Source organism: Euprymna scolopes, chromosome 16 (assembly GCF_053919585.1).
Source record: "Euprymna scolopes isolate OS-2025 chromosome 16, ASM5391958v1, whole genome shotgun sequence".
Classification (NCBI taxonomy): domain Eukaryota; kingdom Metazoa; phylum Mollusca; class Cephalopoda; order Sepiida; family Sepiolidae; genus Euprymna; species Euprymna scolopes.
Window position 1 is genome coordinate 50,558,859 of NC_136497.1, and position 21,103 is coordinate 50,579,961.

Sequence of the window (21,103 nt, forward strand, 5' to 3'; positions counted from 1 at the left end):
GCTTCTTTCTTAGAACTGCACGCCTGTGGAACTCTGTTCCGTCTGCCTGCTTCCCACCTGACTACAACCTGGATGTCTTCAAGTCCACCATAAACAAATTCCTGATGAACTGCCCTCTTAAGTAGACACTTTATTAATTCTCCACACTAACGTACTGTACTTACAAATAATCTTATCCCTGAGTGGCGTCCAGGCCTTGATAAGTGGTGACCACCTTATAAAAAAAACATATATATATATACATTCTTAATTACTTGCCTCTCCATGTGTAACATTGTCCTTAACATGTTAACACATCACAAGGAACATAGGACAAGTACTAACTCAACTCCTTTTCTTTTGTAACAACGGCATTCATTTCCTAGTACTTTCTTGAATAAAACATGATTCCAAACGTGATCTTGAACATCATTCATGTCTCTAACGTGATCGTCCTTTTTATAGTCTTTCTCTTTTCCTACCAGTGAGATCATTTTGCATGCATTTGTGATATTTATTTGCTTCCCCACAAGAGCAAATGAGACACAAGGTCATTTTTAATGTGGGGGGAAAACCAGCTCCCCCAAGGGGGCACTCTGGCAGGGTCCAAATAAATGTCTGATATGAAGGGTTTCCCCCCACATTAATAAAACCTAATTGACTTAAAAAGCAATTGTCTGATATGAAAGGTTGCCCCCACATTGACCAAATGTAATTACTTTTCTTTACTCCCAGGCCTAGAAGTCCGGGAATTTTGCATGTATTTGCATATGCGCGTTCATGCTCTGTTATACATGAAGGCAGAATTCGACACAAGGTTAGTTTTTAATATGGAGAAACTCAGCTCTCCCAAAAGAGGAACTCTGGATTGGAATAAAAATAAAAAAGTCTTTCTTCACTGACCAAGGACAGCAAAAAATGAAATATAGTATCCTCTTAACCAACAGGCCAAAAGACAGGGCCTTGTCAATATCTATTTTGTGAGCAATTTCCCTTCATTGAAGTGACTGAATATATACAAAAAATATTTCAATGTTGCTTAACTTTGATGCTTCAATTAGAACTGGTGTTTCAATGTGATAAAGCTGTAATCACTAGCGATTAATAACACAGTGTATAAAGATCAATTTATAACGTCACTATTGTCATGACTACACAAATTAACACTTATTTATTCAGATTTGGTTCAGTAGTGTTGCTGGAGGTTGTGGCAAAAATCAATCAATGAATAATGATTGCCTACCAAATCAATATAATTGCATTGATTTATACTTCATTTTTGTGATTATTGATAGTTTCTTTCCATATTTTTCTTTATTTATTTTACTCTTTTTAACTCCAAACTAGGCACATTGCCACTTGGGAACTGTGTCAAATAGAGGACTGTGGGGAGTTGAGCAGCAAGATGTTCGTTCACATTACACTTAAACTTACACAGGTTAGTAAAGTCAGGGAAGCGGAGAAACAAGGAGGGAATTCTAAAGTCTAGCAGTTCGAGGGAAGAAACGATTAGAATAAAAGGTTTTCGGCATCTATTATTGTATAATGCGATGAAAAGAGGATTTTTTCTCATTGGGAAAATTTTTTAAAAAGTTGTTTTTTTGATGTTGTAAAAACACACAAAATTTCTTTGAAAACATGTTAAGATGCAAATATTTTATTAAAATTCAGATGATTTTTTTTTAACTTGACGTTTTTCTTATTAATTTCGGATAGTAAAATATCCATCATCAGAAAATAGATTTGCCTTTTCCTTTCCCACTTTTGTGTGACAGGACGAATATGTATATTTACAAATAAATACACATTGCTCTTTATTATAGTGTAGCAGATTTATAGCATTAAAGTGGATGGGCAAGTTTATCAAGCTTCTGTAAATTCAATGTTTTGGGATATTCTTTTTTATGAATAAAATCTAAATTATTCAATTAAATAAAATAAAATGTTTTCAAAACTTTGAAATGAGTATTAAGAATTTGGATTGTTTAAATTCTTCATCTTTGTTATAATATTTACAAGGTTTTGGTTGATGTAATCTGTAACCGTCTCCAAGTACATCTTTCTGATCTTTGAACCCTTCCAGCATGGACATATGGTTTAATGATTAAAGGTGTTGCCTAACAATCAATCTTAAGATTCAATCCTTACTACGATGCCTCCGTTCAGTCTTGAAAGACAAAGGATAACCCCTTAGGGGGCAGTAGTGCATGTAATTGTGAGGTAAAGGTTGCGCAAAAAATGTTTGAGTCCATTGGCAAGAAGTCCAGGACAGCTGAAAACAATGCCGAGATAAGCAGAGAGCACATACAGCACCTGAAAGTCCCAATTGGTCACCCATTTAGTAATGACCAGGTTCAACGTTGCTTAACTTTGGTCATCCAGCAGGAACCGGTGTGTCAATGTGATTATGCCATAATCCTAACTACAGGTGATAATAACTAAGAATAACCTGAATTCCCCGATTATGACTGACGGAATGAGAACAATCTAACCCCATGGATTAAATAACGGATTCAGTTTATATATATATATATATATATATATATATATATATATATATATATATATATATATATATATATATTTGAGTTCAGCATAAAGATTGCAAGGTTCAGTTGGAAGGTTCTAAAGATTAGAAAAATTCACCTAAAGAAAGCCAAAGGTTGCATCAACCAAAACGTTATGAGCATAACAACTAAGATAAAAATAGTAATTCAAATTGATGAAAAATAGCTAAAAAAAGAAATAAAAAAAGAACCCGTGGTTCAGTGGATAGAGTATTTGGTAAAATTCAGTTGTGGGTGATGCTCTTCTGAAGGTTGACGGTTCAATTCTTAATGTGGGGGAATAATCAGAATACAATTGGAAAATTACTTAGGATATCTACCCGGTTATTGCTGATAGAATGAGAGCATGCTGTAGATTGCGGGTTAAATAAAGAGTTCCTTTCAAAACTACGTGCAGATTCCTGAGTTCAATACTTGAAGAAGGTCGAAACGTTGTAAAAATAACACTTAAAATGAGAATATAATAATATAAATTACCAATCCTCTTTTCAAAAATTCAAAAACGTACTATCAAATGTTTCTTGTCATTATTGAATGGTGGCCTCTTTTTATTCTATTTTAATTTTTAAAGATGACCACCACTTAATAATTTTGATAAAAAAAACAAAAAAAAAAAACGGCTGGCATGGATGTGTATGTGGAGGAGGGGAGCGCTGTATCCTCAATTAAGTTAACATAGAATGAACTTTCTTTAACTATCTTGAAATAAGATGTAAGTAAAATGGTCGATCGTAGTTCAGGGTTAACTCGAAATGTAGGAAAATCCAGTACTTCTTTATCCTCGCCTTAATGCTCAGTGTTAGCAAGGGGGCATTAAGTATCATTCTTTTAGTCTTTAGTATGACTCGACTGAGGATTGAACCCTGATATCCCAATTCCAAACCAACTTTTAAAAATCTACTTTCTCAACAAAATGGCTATACAAATTAAAGAAAAATCTTGCAAATAAATAACAAAAGTTTTATATTTCTGAATTTTTTACATAAAGATTGATTATTTGGATTATTTGGATTTTTTGGACTACTGTTCTCATCTTGAGTGTTATTTTCATAGTACAACGATCCGTGGCATAGTGGATAAAGTACTTGGTAAAATTCAGTTGTGAATTACACTCTTCTGAAGGTTAAAGGTTCAATACTCAATGTGGGTGGCATTCAAAATAAAATCGTAAATTAGTTAAGACTTCTATCCAGTCATGCCTAATGGAACAAGAGCATGCTCCTCTTGTGGATTAAATAAAGGGTTCATTTTGAAGTTCCATGCAGATTCGCTAGCCTGACAAGATCATTCCAAGTTGGACAAGATACACCTAAAGAAGATTGGAGAGTAAATCGACTGAAATGCTGTGAAAATAACACTCAGGAATAGAACGGTAGCCTGAAGAATTAAAATAATACGACAAAGTTTATATACCTATTATAATATATCTATTATTGTTAAGTGTTGAGACATTATGTTAAACAAAGATGGCAGCAATAAATCAAATCGGCGAAGAATCAATGCAGTTTCGATCCTGAGTGTTAAGTAATTCCTAGTAACAAAGATGGCAGCGAAGAATCAAATGCAAGTTCATGACAGAGATGACGGCGAACTGATTGAATCCAAAGTTTGACATTTTTTATAGTAACTTTTGAAGCGTCTGATTGGTTGGTTATTATAACTTGTGGTTATAAAAACGATCGTCGAAATTATTGGAGTCATACCCTCATTATAGTTAAAAACGTTTTAACAATTATATAAAGAAGAAAACAATCAAATCGGTAGTCTCTGTCTGAAATATCATAGTTGAGTGCTGAGAGTAGGCTGTTCTTTTTCAACATTGTGGTTCTGAAGTGAATACGACAACACTATTTTACATTTTCTACACCATTTTAATCAAAATTCTTTTTTATTTATTTATTTGTAGACTGTTATCCTCATCTTAATATTGTTGTTGTTTCACCACGTTTTGGCTAACTCATCCTCTGGCCTTCTTCAGATGATTAATTGCAATGGGATAGGAATGCTGAATCTTTAACTGTATCTCCAGTAATTACTGCCTTCCATAGTTGTTGTCTCATCATGTTTTGGCCAACTAAATCTCTGGCCTGCTTTGATTAGGATTGGAATCACTATCTTCGGACAATACTCACCTGGAGCCATAGAGATTCAACGCTTCTATTCATTGCATCACAGGACCCAAGTTACTGGAGGTACCATTACAAGATTCAACATTCCTATCCCATCATGGTTAATCACCTAAAGAAGACCAGAGGACGAGTTGGCCGAAATGTGGTGAAACAACAACAACAATGAAGATGAGAATAACAGTCTGCAAATAAATAAATAAGTAAATAAATAAATAGATACACAAATTACTCATCTCAAAGGATTCCAATAAAAAAATAATATATAAATTCGTTTTCATCAACATTTTACCGCTTAAGTCAAAGTCAGACAATTTTTGTCAACTGACTTTTTAAAAGCAATTAATTTAACTCTTGAGTTTGACTCTGACTCCTCAGATGTAAGAATTTGTTTTATTAATAAAGGTATAAAAAAATTTTAAAATTTTAAAAAAGAAAGAGAATTATTTTCGACTGTAATGAATTCTTGTTAAAAAAACAAGTAAAGAGAAATGGTGGTCGACTGATAAATTGACATGGCGTACAGCAATCGCCACACATTTTTATAACTTTCAACGTGGGAAAATTGCTGAACACTTATTTACAAAAAAGGAACTTCAAAAACTTAAGCACTTGGCTTGAAGTATTTCCTGTTTTCCAAAGACAAACTTCAAAATTGGTAAACCAGATATGGAACCACAGAAGCAGTAGTAGTCATGATCTTAAATTGATTATACTAGCGGGGAAGGGGGAGGTGCACCCGGCTTTGCCCGGTCGTAAAACACGCTTAAATATGGTATTTTAATTTGTCTAGATTTCGTATATAATAGTATAGAGTCGTGATTTCAAAAGTAAAAAGAAAAGTATTTGTGTGCCATCAGCTAGAATCGAAACTGAAAGCAAAACTGTAGCATTCAAAGTTTGTGACGTTACTACTGTACTAACCCCACACACACTGATTAAAAATAAACTAAGATGAATGTACAAAATGTAAAACGATTTTTCTCAATTTTGACCTATTTTTGACACCTTAAAAACTATTATAACTGGCTAAACACCCATAAAAGAACAGTCCATAAAAAATCCAATCATTTGAGATCCGCGCCGCCCTGCGACTTTTAGTTTCCGAAGAGGTAGAGTTTGAAAATATGGAGACAGACATAGTGAACTTTATAAATTAGATGAAATACCTAGGATTAGATTGTATAATAATGCAAACCTAAAGTTCAGTTGATTCATTCCAGTATTTTCTGCACTAATATCGAGTTAGTCTCTCATTCTTAAACAAAGTCCAAAAAGGATTATCAAATCTAAAACGTTCTGCACTATTGGCCACACCCCAACCTCTGTTCCATTGCCGCAATATTGCATCCCTGTGCCTGTTTTAGAAGTGCTTTAATGAAATGTGCCCTGATGAACTCATAGCACTTGTGCCCCTTGACGTTTTTGTAGATTAGGGCCTTACGAATGAAAAGACTCTGTTACATTAGCTAGTTTGTATAGCTGGACACAGTTACAAAAAGAAATAAATCTTGGAACAATAACATAATGGCAAAAGAATTTTAGAAACCAAGTTATGAAATAATAGAGGGAAATATTTTATCTAATGGAAAATAAACAATAACATAATGGAATTTATGATGGAAATGATATGGTTAAGATATTTACCAATAAACAAGGGTAATTGTAAACAAATGGGATCAAAATTTAATTTAAGCAAAATATATTAGGATATTTACAATAACAAGGTTTGATGTTTAAAGATAACAAAGGATTGACCTTTTTACGTAAGTGATTACACAAGCAAGAACGAGTTTTATTATATTTCGGGGAGAGTTCCAGATCGAAAGTTGAGTTTCCAGTCACCGAAAAAATAATCTTCGAAGTGGTCATCTTTTGTGTTCCAGAAGCATTAAATGGTGAATATAAAACAAGATGTAAGAAATCTAGTGAAGAGTAAAGTTATATAAAATATAACCAGAAGTTATCATGGTGCTCCTTCACATGCAAGCAATATCTTCATTGCAGAGTTGGAACCAGATGCAAACCACTGATGATCGGAAGGAACATGAAACCAGAAAATAAGGTATGTTCCCTTTGTCCATTCGCCATGCAGACAAAGATATATTCATTCATCCTGTTATTTGAACAGTTGAAATGTGTTAAACATCCACACACACATGCACTCACGCAATGACAATAAGTGTGTACATTTATACATATTTTTAACAAAATGAACACAGGCATATATACACTAGACATGGTGCAGTGCATAATTTATGTACATGTATATTTGCCCGCTATGTAACAGATGTACATACTCTTGACTAATCCGACAAGCAGCAAAATCCTACCCCTTCACTGTTGAGGTCCCTAGATGCCAGAGGGTCTTCTACTCTAATAGTTTCTTCCCACTAGACTTTGGAATTCCCTCCCGGTTTCCTGCTTCCCTGACTGTACTAACCTGTAGAAGTTTAAATGTAATGTGAACAAACATCTCACTGTTCAACTCCCCACAGTCTTTTGTTAAACACAATCCCAAATAGTAATCCCTTATATCCAAGTGGCAATATGCCTTATTTGTGGCAAATAATCAGTAAAAAAGAAAAAATTTAAAGTCTATAGGATGTTTATAAGTTAAAAGTTTATAAGATATTTATAAAAGTTTATTAGATGTTCCTTGTAGAAACATTGGCAGATAAAAAAAGAAGTTAAACAGATTCCACCTGTCTGTTCAACCTTTCTGTTGATGGTTAGATTTCTTGTGTCTTGAAAAATGTTTGCAAATTATCGACACAGCACCACTATAAGCAGCATACTTTTTGAGCTAATCTTTCTACTGGAGTATGCGTTCCTTGTTAATCGGTGTGGCCAGCTCTTAACAATCTGGAATTTCATGAATTTCAATGTTTTGGCTATTGCCTTAGTTGCCATTTTATACTACAATATGTTTTTACTTCTTGCAGCCAAATTAAAATGTTCATTACACTACAGGCTGAAACAGTAAACATGGAATAATCGATTTCACTATTTTCATATTCTGCTTGACATCCGTTTTACATGCTTACATGTGTTGCACGGCTTTCATAAAATTGGAAATTTTAAGGTTTATAAGATGCTTATAAGTTAGTACTAGCAATAGTAGTTGTTATAATAATGATAATATTTTTTTCTCATTGTAATCGTAATAATGAACGCAATTGAAAATAACAACTTCATTATTTGCTCTGGGCTAAATTGACTTCTAAAATAACTTATCTGGCAAAGTCTTTACTTATTATAATACCCCTCTTTCTCTCAAGTTCAGCCTTATCACTTTTTCACATATTTCATTTGGCCTTCTCCGATGAGCTGATCTTGCTGCCTAAAATTGTTATCGATCTACTAACCCAAAAACCAATCTGTTTTTTCAACATGGCCATACCATTAAAGTCTACTGTTCTGTATATATATCCCTATACTACTGAAATTTAAGCTTCTTCTGAGGCTATCAGCTCTAAGCCTGTCTTCACACACAATTCAAAGTACATATCAATCATATTTTCACATCATTTCTCTTCATGCAATGCATGTCCTCAATTCTCACTGGACAAGTTCCACTTTCATCATCATATTGCATACACCTGTAAAAATGAAAAACTGAAAATATCTCTAACCACCAAAAAAGATATTCCCTGGATTTTCCCCACATTAAAAACCGACCTTGTGTCTAACTCTGCCTCGTGAGGAGGCAAGTAAATAGAAGCATGGGGGTTTTAAAAGGTGTAGTGTCCCGGCAGCTAACAACTAAAGCAGTTTATTCTATATTGCAGCAATTCTGAGAATGAAAAATGTTTTCCAAAAATCATATAAGTCATGTAGTTTTCTAACTTTGTGTGTTAAAAACATATAAAGATCAAAAGGCGCTTCGAATTGCTACTGCTGAGGTGATTAATAATTTTGTAGATCTTTAAGTCAATTGCTTGATGCCAAAATTTCAATAAATCCAAAACCAAGGTAGAAGAGTTAACTAACGTTTATTCTATAATTCTTTGTAACTTTTTTTTTTTTTTTTTTTTTAATTACATTTTCACCCCAAACAAGGCAAATTGCCACTTTGGTGTAGGGGGCTACTATCAGGGGCAACAACTACTGGGGTACTATGTAGGGATTTGGGCAGCAAGGTGTCGGTTCACGTTACACTTGAACTTCTGCACGTCAGTACTGTTGGGGAAGCAGGGACCTGGAATGGAATTCCAGAGTCTTGCGGTTCTGGGGAAGAAACTATTGGAGTAAAAAGATCTTTTACATCTAGGGACCTCTACAGTGTGGGGGTGGGATCTAGTAGCCTGTCGGGTTTGTCGAGGGTGCTCGCGTCGTGGGGGCACAAGTGATTGCAGTTCATCAGAGCATTCACCACTAAAATACTTGTAGAACAGGCAGAGGGATGCAACATTTCGTCGATGGGACAGAGGCTGAAGCTTAGATGCCAGTTCAGGGCCTATCAGATTTGCGACTCTCTTTTGAACCTTGTCAAGGAGCGAGAGACTAGTAGCAGATGCACCAGCCCAGATGTGGCAGCAATACTCCATACATGGGCGAATGGTGGCCTTATAGAGGTACAGGATACTTTCGGGTGTTAGTAGTTTTCTAGCACGGTAGAGAGAGCCTACCTTTCTTGCAGCGGCCCTGGCAATGCCTTCAATGTAATTGTTCCAACTCATGTTTCCTGTGAACGTTAGGCCAAGGAGTTTGAAAGATGGACTCAGATAAAGGGTCGTTGGCCATTGCTATTGGTGGTAGAGAGGGTTTCTTGTAATTATTGAATGAAACTAGTTTAGTCTTGGCAGCATTGAACGCGACCAACCACTTTTGTCCCCATTCCACTACAGATTGGAGGTCTTCCTCTCGTGTTTCTGCCATTTCTTTAGAAATGTGTTCATTCGTCTTCCTGTCGTGTCTGCCATAGAGTGTAGTGTCATCAGCATATATACCCATCTCAGAGGCAATGTTGTCGGGGAGGTCATTTATGAATATCAGGAACAATAGAGGTCCAAGGATAGAACCCTGGGGCACTCCCGCATTTATATCATATTGTTTAGATGTGCGACCGTCGAGGACTACCTGGATTTTTCTCTTATCTAAGAAGGATTTAATTATGTTAAGTATTCTACCAGTGATACCGTAAGATCTAATCTTCCTGAGGAGACCCTCATGCCATACCCTGTCAAAAGCCTTAGATATATCTAGAGCTACCGCTCTGCCTTCCCCCGCTTTGTCCAGTGATTGGTATATACGTTCAGAGATCACGGTGAGGATGTCTGCTGTGGAACGGGCTTGTCTAAATCCATATTGTTTGTCAGTCAGTAGTTTAGCATCTGTAAGATGATGGACTAGAGCATGGTTAATTATGGTCTCAAATATTTTGGCAAAAAGTGGGAGGAGGCTAATGGGGCGATAATTTGATGGGTCTGTCCTTTCGCCAGAATTCTTGAATACTGGTACAACAGAAGCAGTTTTCCAACAGCCCGGAAAGCAAGCTTCATTAAGACATTTGTTGTAGAGTTTGGAGAGAACTGGAGCTACTTCGGCTGAGCACTTTTTTAATAGCACAGCTGGGATAAGATCGGGTCCACATGCTTTTGAGGTGTCAAGGTTTTTTATGATAGCATGCACCTGAGCAGGGGTGGTTTTCAGATCGTCTAGTGTGGCGTCTGTCCGCATAGGAAAGTCAGGTAGGGGGTGGTTGGAAGGGTCCAGTGTGGAGTTTGAGGCAAACCGACTGGCAAGCATGTTAGCCTTGTCGGTTGCTGAGGAGACAACCTAGTGATTGTTGGTTAGTGGGGGAATTGTTGATTGCCCATTATTTACTACACTGTTGTAGATTTTCCAGAAGTCTCGAGTTCCTAGTTTTTGTGCTTCGATGCGCTTTTTAGTGGTTTCCGTAAATTCTCTCTTAGCTGTCGCTATTTCTTTCTTAACGTTATTTCTAGCTTCTATATACTTCAGTCTGTTTGAACTGGACTTATGTCGGTTAAACCTACGGTATGCATGCTGCTTTTGAGTAATGGCAGTTGCACAAGTCGACGTAAACCATTGGGGAGAGTGGGGCTTACTATAAAATTTCCGCATGGGAACATGCGCTTCGATTGCAGTTTTGAACCAGTCAGTGGTCTCGTTTGCACACTGTTCAGCAGGGAGAGAGAAAATATTTTTCCATGGAGCATCTCTAATTAGTTCCCTGATGGCTTCCCAGTCAGCCTTATTATAATATCTCATTGTTTTGAGCACTGGCTCTTCTATTATTTCCTGTAGCAAGAATTGAACCTTCAACCTTCAGAAAACTGTAACTTAGAATGTCTTTATTCAATGTATCACAGGTCCATGTGAACACTTTTATGCGGTTATGGCTGACGGAATGAGAACACTCTACCCTTGTGGATTAAAAAAAGAGTTTGAATCAGAATTCCATATAGTTTCATGAGTTTGGCATAAAATTTCCTAACTCGAAAAGATGTACCTGAAGACAATCGGAGATTACATCAGCTTAAACATTGTAAAAATGACAATTAAAATGATAATGATAACCAGAATAATTAAAATAATACAACTCACCGATTTCATCTCAAAATTCTAAATCAATTAATTAATGTCGTTTTATTTTAAATAGCATCATTTATATTTTTTATACAAATGACATGGATGAAAATAAGTATGTAAGAAAATCTGAATGATTATCACATATTTGAGCATCTGCTGAGTTTACAAGTGGTGAAGGGGGGAAAAATTTCAATAAAAATTAAAAGTTAAGTTTGTAGATTTTACGATTTTGTGTGTGTGTGTGTGTGTGTGTGTGTGTGTGTGTGTGCATGTGAGATATATATATATATATATATATATATATATATATATATATATATATATATAGAGCGAGAGAGAGAGAGAGAGAGAGAGAGAGAGAGAGAGCAATTTAAGAACATGGATGTCTTATTTGAAGCCACTCTAGTTATATGATTTTTTTAAGAATCTCATAATATGGGAATCGTTTTGTCTGCATTATAATAAAATGTATCGATATAGTTAACTATAATATTCTGAGTTTTAGTTATTACTAGCGGGGTGGTACCCGGCGTTGCCCAGGTGTTTGGAGGTGTGTGTTAAAAAAAACGTTAAAAGAAAAAAAAAAAAAGTTTTAGTAGGAAAGTAGGATTGAACCCTGAAGCATTAACATGAAGGTGGAAACGAATGGGGGAAAAAAGCCAACCACCTAACCATCTCGGCCACGAGGCAGGGGAATTGAAAAAAAGTGTTAAATTAAGAGTTAAAAAGTCAAAGAGGTTTGATTGACAGGTGACCGCTTAATGAGGTCATCGCAGGAGCATTACGATAATGTGGCAGTTTTTTTATTTACTGTGGGACAGTCTTCTGCCGTTTGTTTCAATGCGTGGCACTTTTGGCTTCCCCAAGATGATGGTTGGGGGAGAGGAACCAGCTCCCCATTTAAAGGGGATTGTTTATCCAAATTGAGTAGCAATTGTCTGATATAAGGAGAAAATCCGCATTGATCAAAGCTGATTGCTTTTGGACGTTCCCGGTGATCGCACTGAGAACGATGCAACAACCTCCGCATTAGTTTTGCTTTTATTATACGAAAAAGGCGAATCTACACGTAGTGATTGAAAAATGTTGAATATTTAGCTTTTGAAAGTCGGGCAAATTAAATACACACACGACCCCCGTTCATAACTCGTAGATATTATGATTTCGACGGGATATAAAAAGTTTTAAAAATGAGCAATGGCCTCGAGAAGCCACCAGAAAGAATCCTTTTGCAGACATACAGAAAAATGCACACATGCACACACTAACGCACACACATTTTCGCTTTTATATATATAGACTAGCAAAAGTACCCATCGTTGACAGGGTTCAAAAACAACGTACAGAAAATGGACTCTGATTTATGAAAGTACTAGCGGAGGGGGGGGGGTACCCGGCGTTGCTCGAGAAACGTAAACCGAGAAACGAAAACGTAAGAATAAGCGAAGTAAAAACAGAAAAACGAAGCAAGGGTGTACCCGGGGGGGGGGGGGTAATCAAAACATCGAAAAAAACCCACAAAAAACTAACGTAAGGCAAACGAACGATGTTAAATGTAAAAATCGAAAAAACAAAAAAGAAAACAGAAAAACGAACGTTAAAACCAAAAAAAAAAAAAACATGTGAAAAATGGCTTAAATAAGGCTGTTTCGATATTAAAATTTAAAAAATCGGTGGGTACCCGGGTGTTTTTGGGTGTGTGGTAGGGGATGGAGGTGCTAATCAAAAGCTAAGAATAAGCGAAGTAAAAAAAAAAAAAACAGAAAAACGAACGTTACATGAAAAATGGCTTAAATAATACTGGTTCAATATTTAAATTAAAATCAAAAAAAAAAAGAAAAGACATCTCATACCACGATTCGAACCCAAAACGTTTAGATAATGAACCAACGCTCTAACCAACTGACCTAACACGACGTACATGAAATTTAGTCAGTTCTTCAACTATTTAAACTAAATCAGGTCATGACGTCATCTGACGCATGCGTAGAACCGGTCGTCGTCATGAGAGGACGGTTTTTGTTGACCCCCCATCCATGTAGAAAATTGTCGATTTCGAGGTGAAAAAATTAACGTTTTTGGCCAATTTTTCGATATTTTTCGGGCGAAAGATGGAGCTTCAATGATACCAAGCTTGTGAATTTTTGTTCTGTCTGTCGAAAGTTTTTAGTGGACACAAAACACACATACATACATACAAACATACACACATTTTCGCTTTTATTTATATAGATGAACTTTGCTTATAAACGTACAGATACAAAATGTCAATTTATAGTAAAGATACTAGATTTTCTAAACAAGTAATGTCATATAGCGAAAGCTGCTTTTAAATGAAAAGGTCAGAGGTGACGCCAGACAAAAGTAAAAAAAAAAACACTTGATTTCCGAGTCATGTATTTCTGTCTTTTGGCTCAAGCAGAAAGATTGTCTGTGCACTTTCTTTCTCTCCATCTCCCCCCCTCTACCTCCCCCTCTCTATATATGGCACGTATACAAATTGTTTCCCTGATGTTTTTATGGGACTGTCCGGATGTCCTAGTAAGTTTATCAATAGACGAAAAGAACTTGAGTTCTTGTAGACCATAGCAAAGGCGTACAATGGTTTATTCACTCATCGGTAAGTGAAAATACAACACTTCAACATTACATTAGTTTTCTGTTGATTTTATTAGAAGTGAGAAATAGACCAAAAAAAGATAAATCAGTTTTAAACTTAATCAAGAAAATGTATAGGAAAGTAACTTCTTATTATTAAGTGCTTGTAATTCATTATTGAAACATATTTATAACAAGAAATAAATATAATAAGAAAATGTATAGCATAAGGGGCGATAATCAAGAGTGTCTGCTCTTTTTTACTTTCGGTTTCTGTTCTCCATTTTGTATGGATGACATGATCAAGCGGACAAGAAAGCAATCTTTAACATAAGGAAATGGGGAGGGGGGGGGGTTCATGTTACCTGAGAAGAAGATAATCATTAATCAGAAGGAACCATACCGTGCTTGTAGCAAAAAAAAACAGAAGTCAAAAAGAGCAGACAATGTTGATGATAAATTCATAGGGCTTTATTCAGAATTCAATGTTGGTGCTAGAACTTATCGTAAGTTTCTGTTAATAGTAAATGATTTGCAATGATTATCGAAACAGGTGGGGAGTGCTGCAAATTTGATTATTGTCAGTGATCAATAACTAATAATGACGTGTATTCATTTGGGGGAAGCCTGTAGTGCAGTGGATAGAAACGTTGAGTCTCTAACAGTTCCAGGTGAGCATTGTCTGAAGATAGCGGTTTCAATCCTTCCCAAAGCAGGTCAGAGGATGAGTTGGCCAAAGCGTGGTGAGACAACAACAATTATAGAAGGCAGTAATTATTGGGAATACAGTTACAAGACTCAGCACTCTTATCTCGTCTCAGTTAACCACCTGAAGAAGGCCAGAGGATGAGTTGGCTGAAACGTGGTGAAACAACAGTTATGAAGATGGGGATAACAGTCCACAAAAAAAAGGAAAGAAAAGATGAATACACAAAATATGAAGATTCATCTCAAAAGGATTCCAAAAATAAAAATAAATAAATAATAAAAATAAAAAATAATATATAATAATGACTTGTATGAAAAAATTAAAAGAATAACTTGTCTCGCTGATGCTTTCTCTGTCTTTTCCTCTCTTTGTAATAAACCTTTTTTATAAACATAAGAGGGGGGGGGCTTTTTCCTGGGTGTAAAATATGCTTAAATATGATATTTTAATTTATCCAGATTTTGTATATATTATTATAGAGTCGTGATTTCAAAAGTTAAGAAAAAAAGTATTTGGGTGCCATCAACTAGAATCGAAACTAAAACTAGCATTCAAAGCTGGTGACGTTACCACTGTACCAATGTGACACGTATATGAACTGATCATCAATTAAAAATTAGCTAAGATGAATGTACGGTGCTCTGTAACTTCTAGTTTTGGAGGAGATAGAGTTTGAAAATATGGAGACAGACAGACAGACATATAACCTTTTATATATTAGATTGACATCCGTGTGGGTATATCAGCAGACAAATAGAATATGGGTTCACTAGTATGAATACAAGTGTGCATAATGGTCTATATCTGCATCGGTATGTGAAAATATAAAAAGAGTTCAAGTCAGGCTTTCATGAAAATCATAACTCTAAGATAGAAAAAGTATTGTTTTCACTTTTGAACTTGCAGAGGAAATAGATATATGAAAACCTTCAACCAACCAATGCGAACTGAATTTGGCAAATAAATATCGGAAAAATAAAACTAATCTCAGCAAAATCCACCCCCTCCCTTCACTGTAGAGGCCCCCAGATGATTATGAAAAAAGCTTTCTACTCTAATAACTTCTTTCTTCAAGCTGTTTGCCTTTAGAATTTCTTCTCCGCTTCGTGTTACCCGAACTGTATCAACATGCAAAAGTTAAATGTAATGTAGACAAACATCTAGCTGCACAACTCTCCACTTAGGATGCCCCTATAAATTTGGCCCCTTATTACAATAGCCCCTTATATTCATTCTATCTTATTAACCCCTATCCTCAAGTGGCTTTTGACTTTGATAAGTGGTGACTCATTTAGTAAGAAAAAAATATATATACTCTCACACTGCTACCAGTATATACCTATGTTGGGTTATAATTTTGAAGCAGTGGGGTGGGGGCATCAATTGAATTAAACTCTTGCATTTCTTATGATAAAATTTTCTAAAAATTCTTTTTTCTTGTGTAAAATTTAAAAGTTAATTAGCAAAACTCATGAATCTATCATCTGGAATATTTTGTGAGAGTTCTTTTTTTTGTTTGTTTAATATAAAACACTTTCTTAGCTTTTAAAAAGTACTTTAATTTCTTAGATTAATAACTTAGCAGAGCCACGTTGACCCAGGACAATGTGCTTCCTCAAGAAAATACAGATAAATAAATTTAACCAGTCCAAATTTAGTTGCCTTTTGAGATAAAACATGTCAGAATCAATAGAATGTCTGTAAAAACAGCTCACGTTTAGGATTTGAAATTCTTATCTGGATACTTTCTTGATTCGGGATCTTTATTTTTTTAACTTTCTATTTTACAAGAAAAGAAAATTCTCTTTGTATTGTTACTTACTGATTACTAGCAGGGGTGAGGGTCTGACCTTGCCGGTTATAAAATACACTTAAATATATGCAGATTTCGTATTTATTACTATAGAGCGAATTTTTATTGAATATATATATATACATATATATATATATATATATATATATATATTTATTAAACTGTATTCTTTGTTTGCAAACAATTAAAAAATTAACCTTTTTAAATCATAAAATTTAAATACCTAAATTTATATATATATATATATATATATATATATATATATATATATATATATATATATATATATATAAATTTAGGTATTTAAATTTTATGATTTATGTATATATATTTATATTTTATGATTATATATATATATAAATTTAAGTATTTAAATTTTATGATTTAAAAAGGTTAATTTTTTAATTGTTTGCAAACAAAGAATACAGTTTAATAAATTTCTTTGTTCGTGTTCTTTGTTTGCAAACAATTAAAAAATTCTATATTTGAAAATTAACTTTTTCAAATCATAAAATTTCAATACCTAAATTATGATTTATTTGCTCTATCTTGTATATTGAGCAATTTTCATTTAGCTGGGATTGTCTTATATAAAATATTATATCTCATAATATTTTCACAAAAAACACTCATCCAAATAAAACCACTATCAATATTTCCCCCCACTCTTTATCTTTGCCTAAACCTGAATGTAGATTCCATGAACAAAGCTTCTTTCTTAGAACTGCACGCTTGTGAACTCTGTTCCGTTTTCCTGCTTTCCAACTGACTACAATATGGTCATCTTCAAGTCTAACGTGAACAAGTTCTTGATGAGCCATCCCCTTAAGTAATCCAATTTACCAAATTTCCACTACTAACGATTACTACGACATTTTCCCATTGACTATTGTACACCCATTAACTCTTATCCTCAAGTGGCCTTTGGGCCTTGATAAGTGGTGACTCCTTTGTAAAATTTAAATAAAAAAATTCAAGTCTGGAGTGAAAGTTAGTCCTAGGAGCTTAAAGTCTAGAGTGAAAGTTATTCCTAGGAGCTTATCAATTTAAGGGATTCCTAAAGGAGAAAACCATTCATTTCGTGTATCTAAGTGTTTATGATGAAAGGAGAGAAGCTTGCTTTCAGAAGTGTTAAAAGTAACAAGCCACTTCACATTGCATGTACTAGATTCGAACTGTACATGGGTTTGTCAGAACAATCTGGCATAGGATACTTTTCCCTAGAAGTAAACCCTGACTAAATATTCAAAATCACATAGTAGTCACTGCTCAGATAAGATCTCTGCAGTATGACTAATCCATACTAACTTTTATAAGGAATGGTGGGCCTTATCCAAGTGATGTTATCTCAAGTACCAACAAGAAGCTGGATATTCCACTAAACTAGAAGAATTCTTGTCACTGAATCCAGTAAGACCAAGAAACCAAAAAGATAACATATTAAAATGGTCAGTTGAAAAGAGGAAAATGTTCTTGACTTCTTTACTAACTCAGTATTTGAAAGGTAAAGGAAAACTTTAATGGAATATTCGAATATCTATCTCATATGGAGTTCAAATCTTAATCCCAAGTAGGGGTCCCCTTGATTTATGAGAACTTCGACTGAAAGAAAATGAGACAAAAAAAGAAGAAACAAAAAAAAATCAGTGAAAGCTGAATCACCAGTGCTCTTTGAGGTGCTGCCATAGAGAGTTTGTGTCATCTGCATTTGTAGTTAAGGCCCAGGAAACCAATTCAATATTAGGATTGTATCAAAAAGTTTAAATGAAATACAAGTTGAAAAGGATTAACCAAAATTTAGGTAAACAAAAATGTATTAATAAAAATAATTTCTTTATATGTTAGGACGTGCAATTCTCGTTTGTCTATTACTATACCAAATGTTAGTAAATCAAAATTTGTTTCCCTAAAATTTTATTCCTATATACTTTAATAACACAAAAATGCATAGTTCTAGAATTGAGTTATGTCTGAAAAATAAAATCTGTTTTAATCATTGTGATTAGTAGTATTTTATAATTAACTGAATAAGTCACCCATCTGTTTTTTAGCGATCTATTTCTCTTACCCTCTCACTTTATGTTGATTAAACCACTTTCTAACATTCCGTAATATCTCTGTGAGCATTTAGAGAAAGCATGACTTTCTTTTTTAAGTGCATCTATCTAATTTACACACGTGTACACAACACAAACATATATGTAATTTAAATGGCAAAATAATGAGTCTTTTTATTTCTATATAATAACAATACTTAGCAGAACATGTGGAAATTCGATGGAATGAGAAATATATTTAATCCATAAATATATTTTGATAAAGCTGATATTTTTCTGGATAAAATTTTTTTTTTTTATAGTAAAACTAATAACATGTAGCAAATATGAGTTTATTAACATTTCTATGAAAATAGTGTCCATTGTATTTTAAATATAGAACTGACTCAAACGAGACGAATTAATAAGTACTCTCTAAGGCTACCTCTATAAGGTCACCATTCGCCCATGTATAGAGTACTGTTGTCACATTTCGCTGGTGCATCTACTACTTGTCTCTCACTCCTGGATAGGGTTCAAAAGATAGTCGTCAACCTGATAGGTCCTGAACTGTCATCTAGGCTTCAGCTGCTGTCCCATCGACGAAATATTGCATCCCTCTGCCTGTTCTACAAGTACTTTAATGGTGAATGCTCTGACGAACTACAAGAACTTGTACCCCCTCGACGTAAATACCCTCAACAAACCGACAAGTAACTAAATCCCACCCCTTCACAGTAGAGATCCCTAGGTGTAAGAAGGCCTTCTACTTCAATAGTTGCTTCCCCAGAACTGCTAGACTTGTAAATTCCTATCCGGGATTCTGCTTTCCCAACTGTACTGACATGCAGAAGTTCAAGTCTAATGTGAACAGACATCTTGCTACTCATCTCTCTTCATAATACCCCTGCAACTTATGTCCCTGATAGTAGCCCCCTACTTCAAAGTGGCACTGTGCTTTGTTTTGGGTGAAAATTGAATAAAAGAAAAAAAAGTACAAATAAATACCTAGAAGGTAATATCGTGCAGCTCAATACAAATAATAAAATCACATTACAAGAGACAATCTTTAATTTTCTACTTCAGTCTAGAACCTCTTGGCAGACAATGTTATTGTTTTGCCTTGTTTCTTCCGAATGTTCCCTTTTTTGTGTAATATCTCCCTGACTTCTTTCTTCAGTGAAGAACTGCAACACGTTGGAATTACTATGAGTTCCTTTCTCACACCATTACAACAATGATCATCTATATATAAATACGATAGCGTGTGTGTTCTTTTGTGTGTCACGCTTTCCAGCAAATTTCATTGGTTGAGATTTCATTCCAGAATATACATATTTTTTGTAATAAATACTGATACAAAAATTCTTCATAATTTTTATTTTAGGTTTCGATCATAGCTGAAGGCACTCAACTCATCTATCTTTTTTTAATCACTATTTTATATTTTACCCAATATAATAACTCTTATCTCCTTATTTTATCTTATCTGTATAGTAATAAAAAAGCGTGTGTGTTATTTTGTATGTCACGCTTACATCTTTTTTTCCGAGTGACCATCGTTTCTTTCATTTCTTGTAATAAATAACTATACTAAGAATTCTCCATAAGTTTTAGTTTCGGTTTCGATTTTGATTATAATTGAAGGAACTCAAGTTCAAAAAATTAACAAGATTAGCCTTTTTTGAAGCAGTTTGGGCTTTGAAAATTGTACTTGGCTGTTTTCAAAATGTAACGTATGGACTAACTAAGGAAGGAAAAAGCAGAATATTATATAGATAATAATAATAACAAGAAGAAGAAGAAGAAGAAGAAGAAGAAGAAGAAGAAGAAGAAGAAGAAACCAACTCCTTTGCTCCCTTCCTCCCAAGAAATAACAACAAAAAAACACACACACACAAACACATGTGGTGGTGGTGGTAGTGCCAACCAAAGCCAGTATAACACTAAATGTTTTTGAAAAGTCAAGGAGAATAGAAATAATGAAGAGAGAGAGAGAGAGAGAGAGAGAGAGAGAGAGAGAGAGAGAGAGAGAGAGCACTCACTAGACATCCACTGGAAGGATGCAGAGACTACTGGAACCTTGAGGAGGCTTATTATTACTCAACTTCCAGAGAACACCAATGATAGTGAGAAATCAATGGTAAACGGCCGTTGCAATAAAGCAAAATGACTTTAAACAATTATCCAAAATGACAGAGAGTGTTAGAAATCTGGGAAGACTTGTTGTCAATCAGACTCCAGGGAACACTACTATTTATTATCAGTGAGCAATCACAAATTCTTGTTGAGCCAAATTCTCAAATTCTGCCAAACTTCCACTATCATTACAGATCATCATGGTAACAGGCCACCTGACATCCATTAATCCTGATCCTTGTGTGGCCTTTGGACCTTGATAAGTGGTGATTTTTTCTAAAAAACTAAAAATAAAAATAAATCACTGATAATGATATGCAAGAAAATTCCTAGTTAGTAAATAATAATAATAATAATTCTGATTTTGTTTATCAACGTCTCTCTGGAAAGGGATGGGATTCATTTCCAGAGGATTTCCCTTAATCCCGGCTTCAAACCAGGAGCATCAAAGATCAAGGGTTTTCCTAAGGATGTTGGTGGTACCTACAATTGCAGAGGTCTGAAGGCCGCCTAAAACATCGGGGATTTGTAGTTTTTTCAATTGTCCTTCCAGACGACTTGATACTACTCCTAGTGTA

General features: G+C 34.7%; 2 protein-coding genes across 2 annotated transcripts in view; one reads left to right on the plus strand and one right to left on the minus strand.

Moving 5' to 3' along the window:
• The window catches only part of LOC145295941 (zinc finger C2HC domain-containing protein 1A-like), a 99,802-nt gene that overhangs the window by 46,184 nt on the left and 32,515 nt on the right, over nucleotides 1-21,103 (minus strand). The window lies entirely within an intron of this gene.
• LOC145295940 (myotubularin-related protein 9-like) overlaps nucleotides 13,752-21,103 on the plus strand; it is a 165,990-nt gene continuing 158,638 nt past the window's right edge. The window contains exon 1 of the mRNA XM_080141822.1: nucleotides 13,752-13,850. The gene's annotated coding sequence lies outside the window, so the exon portion shown is untranslated. The remainder of the gene's footprint in view (nucleotides 13,851-21,103) is intronic.